The sequence below is a fragment of the Crocodylus porosus genome, unplaced genomic scaffold (assembly GCF_001723895.1).
Source record: "Crocodylus porosus isolate Cpor-Errol unplaced genomic scaffold, CroPor_comp1, whole genome shotgun sequence".
In the NCBI taxonomy this organism is placed as follows: Eukaryota; Metazoa; Chordata; order Crocodylia; family Crocodylidae; genus Crocodylus; species Crocodylus porosus.
The window spans coordinates 89297767-89303339 of NW_017728918.1; positions in this window are offsets into that span (position 1 = coordinate 89297767).

A 5573-nucleotide genomic window follows, 5' to 3' on the forward strand; every position below is an offset into this window, starting at 1 on the left:
ACACGTATACAATTTTTTGTCTGTACAATTTTGTACTTACTACTGTAACAGGGTTCTTGGTGTGCCTGTCATTTTAAGAGAAGAGAAGCCAAAGGAGAAGCAGCCTGCAGGTGTGGCAGGAGCTGATTAGAGTCACTTGATCAGAAGGGGGCTGGGCTTGAGCCATATAAGCCACAAGGAGAAGAGCTCCTACAGCAGGACTCCTGAGATGTGGTAAATAGCACTGAGCATGGGAACAAAGCCAGAGGTGTGGAGGTCTCAGCTGGCCAAGAGGAGGGACCAGAAGAATAGAGTGTTTGAGAGGCTGAAGCCCAGGAGGGGCTGAGTAGGTACTGCCAGGAGGCCTGAGGTCAGAGCCCAGGGGGGCAGTGGTTGCAAGCAGGGCCTGGGAGCCCAAAGGTTTCACCGGTGCAGGAACAGGCCTAGAGATGGGCCAAATGCTGAGCAGGGCCACATCTGGAGGCTAGTGGGACCAGAGGAGCCCAGGAGTCTCACCTGGCCTAGGAGTGGGGCCAAGGCCTAAGGAGGGGCCAAAGGCCAGGTCACAGCTGGCACCTGAGAGGACTAAGGAGTCTGTAGCCCAGGAGGGGTGAGGACAGGCTAGGAGTCTGCAGCCCAGGAGGGGCACGTATGCCCTCTCTCTCTCTCTCTCTCTGGAGCATATGATTAATGTGGCTATGTTCCTTATGTGGTGAAGCTGGACCAGGTTGCCCTGTGCCTCACCTGCATATAAACTGTAAACATTTAAGTAAAAATATAAGCACTATAGTAGCTTGCCATTATTTGAAAGAGCTGGTGGGGAGGGGGACTGCACTTAATGGGCTCTACCATATGTCTTATTCAGATGGGTTGTACTAATCTGTTCTTGGAGTAGGTTATCAGGCAGGGGAAGGGAGATACCAGCATGATGGTTTTGGCCCAGGTGGTTTTACTGAGGTGGCAGGGGAGATGCTTCTACACTGTCATTCAAGGTCAAGAAGAAGAGCAAGTAAAAAGCCTGTTATCTGAATGGCAGGCAGGTTGACCCCTGCAAGAGTCTACTAAAGCCTCCCAATGGGCTACACAATTTATGGTGAAGGGGGATTGTGCTTAGGCTTTTCGTCTAGTTTACCCCTTCAGCCGGTTGGTGAAGGGAAAGTAGGACTAGGGGGCATTCAGACTCCAAGGCCTCTGGGCAGGGGCCCACATGTAGGGTGCCTGCCATGGATTTGGGAGTATCTGAGGCACCAGGCCAAAGAATCTGGGAGGTAGGATACTTGCTGGTGGTAGTGACACATAGATTTGAACAACTGATCTCTGCTTGGCTGACAGAATTTGGAATCAATTTGACCCAAGATGTGGAATAATAAAAAAAAATGTGGTAGGTTCCCATCAGCCTGTTTGCCCAATGTGGGCCATGTGTTTTATGGTCATGCTCAGTGTTGGCTACATTTAATCAGCTTCATAATTGGTTTCCATAGCTAAGCACGTTGCTTTTAATGACAGCCAATGTATTTAGCAAGATTTCCTTGTATACAATTGAGACAAGGGGCTCTGTTTCCCCCATGTCATTTTGGGGGAAAGACCTTGGCTTGTATTTGAGCAAATAAGGTACTTCTAGCTCAGAAACTAGCACACACAAGTCAGCAGAATAAAAACCAGGCATGTAATTTCACCATTTATAATCTTTCCCTGTAAAATTAATGTTATTTATTGTAAACAATGGCTTGCAACATATCTGGCAGTAATATGTAGGCAGAAATAAAGTCAACACTTCCTTTTCCCCCCTCTCCCCACTGTTCTCTGATCATGACATCTCTACCATAATAACTCCATTCCAGTTGTGTAAGTTGTCAGAAAAATACACCTTTGAGGATGAAGTTCTCTGAACCTGAGGTTTGGTCAAAGAGTAAATTAGTTCTATAAGCCTGAGCTTGAATTGATTCAGTCTTTGCAGGTTAGTCTAACCTGGCTCGGCTGAACTGGTTTGTAACCACACAGACATTCCCTCTGGACTGAGGAAATTCAGGCACGTGCCTGCAATAGCTCAGGCTAGAAGCCAGGGGATGCTACAGCAGCCCTTCCTTCCCTTCCTCAGTGCTGAGCTGATGAGGGGTGTTGCCGGGCCCTGGCAGAAAGCTCTAATTAGGGAGGGATTTCTCCCCCACTCCCCCTTGAGAGCAGAGCATTTATGAGCTCTGCTATCAGCATTTAGCACTCCACCAGAAAACAAAGCCTCTCTCATGAGTTGCTCTTTTTAAAGAATTTTTTCCAAGGAAGGGAGCATTCCAAGGAGGGACATTACCAGCTACCTGCTGATTAGCTCCAAAAAGCCCTACGCCAACACTGTCCTGTCTGCCTTTGTCCTGCCTTACACAGACACCTCTCAGCATTAGCTAGCATACCATGTGCTAGCTATGGCCCGTGCTGGGGGGACGGGCAAGGGGTGGAAATTCCTGCTTAAGCAGCAAGGAGAGGTTGGAGAGCAGTGCAGGGGAAGCCAGGTAGATGCTGCTCTGCCTGCAAGTCTCTGCCAGAGCTCCAGCAAGAGGCAGAGGGGAGGGGCCAGTCCAGCTCTCTGGAACAGAGTCCAGCCCAGCCCAGAGAGCATGCTGGGGGACAGATTTAACTTAAACCAGAAAGGGGTTTGGGACAGACATTGCATAAACCAGTTTAACCCAAATGAGTTAAGTCCGATACTACATTCAACCAGGCTCATCTCAAACTTGTTTCTGCCATTTTCAAATTGGTGTTTATGCACTGAATTTCTGTTCTGTTACAGGTTTAAACAACTTTTTGATCACTTAAACCTGTGTTTATGTGTAATGTCTGTCCCTAGCCATAAAGTTTGAACAGAATAGTGCAGCTGTTTTGAGGGAGGAGATGCATTTTCCCCATTACAAAAACTCATCTTGGGATTTTATATAATTGGTAAATTGGCTTAGGGGTGACACCCAGAGAGTGGTGGTCGACAGGTCGATACCAGCCTGGAAAGAGGCGGGCAGTGGAGTCCTGCAAGGCTTAATTCTTGGACCAGTCCTATTCAATGGCTTCATCAGTGACTTGGATGAAGGCATGGAGAACATCCTGTTCAAGTTTGCAGACAATATCAAATTATGGGGCAAAGTTAACACACCAGAGGGTAGGGAACTGATTCAGGCAGATCTGAATAGGTTGGAAAAATGGGCAGAACGAAATAGGATGCAGTTCAACAAAGTCAAGTGCAAAGTGCTGCACCTGGGCAAAAAGAACCACCAACACACTTACAAGCTGGGGGATGACATTCTCAGCAGCACAGCAGTGGAAAGGGATCTTGGAGTCATAGCTGACTCCAAGAGGAACATCAGTTGTCAATGTGATGAAGTGATCAACAAGGCTAACCGCATTTTATCATGCATTAGCAGATGCATGACTAACAGGTCCAGGGAAGTGATGCTTCCCCACTGTTCAGGCCGCAGTTGGAGTACTGTGTCCAGTTTCAGGTGCTGCACTTTAAGAAGGATACAGAGAATCTTGAGAGGGCTCAGAGGAGGGCCACTCATATGGTTAGAGGCCTGCAGGCAAGGCCTTACGAGGAGAGACTGAGGGATCTAAATCTCTTCAGTCTTTGCAAGAGAAGGCTGAGAGGTGATCATGTCGCTGCCTATAAATTCACCGGGGAGGGCAGCAGGGAATAGGAGATGCTCTATTTACTAGGGCACCCCCTGGAGTAACTAGGAACAATGGCCACAAATTGATGGAGAGCAGATTTTGGTTGGACATTAGAAAGAACTTCTTCACAGTAAGGGCTGCCAGAATCTGGAATGGGCTTCCAAGGGAGGTGGTACTTTCCCATATCCTGGAGGTCTTCAAGAGACAGGACAAGCACCTAGCTGGGGCTGTCTGATCTCAGAGCTCTTTCCTGCCCAGGGCAGGGGTTCGGACTCAATGACCTACTGAGGTTCCTTCCGACCTAAACATTTATGAATCTGTGAACTGGGGCTGGATGATGGCATACACACATCTTTCTGATTTCTTTTCCCCCCAAGCATCTGGGATCCAGAACATTTTTAAGAATCAGTTATTGTTAGGTAACTTTTCATACTTTCTTCCAGTTTCTCTGTGTGTGGATCCCACTCATGGTTCAGTTCACCAGTTTAATTCTATTCACAGAAGCACAGAAAAGAGCCCTCTAGAGGTCATTCACCTGAATACAGATTGAAGAAATGCTTTCCCTACTTCAGCATCAAATTTCCATTCTAGGATGAGAAATGCATGAAACAAAGGCTGTGTGACCACCCTGTGACAACCCTACAGATGGCAGCTACTAGAACTCTGCTGAAACAAGCTATTAAGACTAGCTGAACAGACACTGATATAATTTAGTGGGTCTAATTTGTTAACATCATATGCCATTTTAATACAATCCACTACCCGCTGACAGAGGATGCAATGAGCAGGGTGACAGCAGCTCAAAACACGGTTGTATGAAGACTAATGTACCAAATTTGAATCCCACAAGGGAGAAATCATTCATGTCAGTGGAAAAACTTGCATTAAATCTTTCATTAATCTGTTAATTCTTAGAGGAAAATAGTGAAGAGCCCTGCACTGGGAAGTGACAGGTTAGGATTGCTCCCAAATAGATGTTGGCAGGTTTTTGTACACACATGAAATGTATGACAACAATGAATGGTCCAGAATGACTGAGTTACATTACAGTTAGTTCCTAGCTGCTGTAGTGAAGGGATTTCTGCACCTGTAAAAAGCTATTCCCTTACATTAACATCACTGGAGTGTTGATAAATATAAAAGGCCAAAGTGAGTTTGTCTCGCGTTTTGTCTTGCCTTCCTTACGACTCCAGACGTTAAGAGAAATGGAAAGAGGTTGACAATGAAATTAGATCCTTTACTATCCTGGAGAAGACTTAGGTAATTTTTGTTGTTAAAAAGACATTTGTAGAAAGCCTCTCGGTTGAAAATGGGTCCTGCAGGGTTGATCACTTTTACAGTCCACTTACGTGATGATGTTTTCCTGCTCGTTTTTTGTCTGTTGCGGAAAAGGGGTAGAGCTACAAGAGTAATGTCACAATGACGCTACACCATGACACAGGTGATTTTACCCTGCTCCTGTCTGTCTATGTAATTAGGGACCTACCTAAATTGTGGTAGGCGTTGTCTCTGATAACCAGGAAATCCAGCACTGGATGAAATCTTCTAGTCTAGTCTCCTCTTGGAAAAAGAGCCCAGAGGCTGCGCCATCCCGGGACTCCCGGAGCCGGGGTCTCAGTGCCCGGTAGCGGAAGCAGCGCCACGAGGACCGCAGCCCGGGCTATACCACCTCGGGGGCGCGGCGCTAAGTGTCCCCGTCAGTGGTGCGTTCCGAGTCACGTGCGGGGCCTCAACTGCCGCTATTTCCTACCCTGTCCTAGCCCCGCCCCCGCGGCGAGCTGCAACCAATCGGAGGCTCCCACATGACGCAGAAGGAAAAGCCTTGCGACGTCGCGGTACACGCCGGGAGCCAAGCCCATTGTCCCTGCGCATGCCGGGAGTTGCAGTCGCAAATCACGCGGAGAGCCGCGGTGGGGGGCGGGGCGGGACCGGGCCGCCCCGCC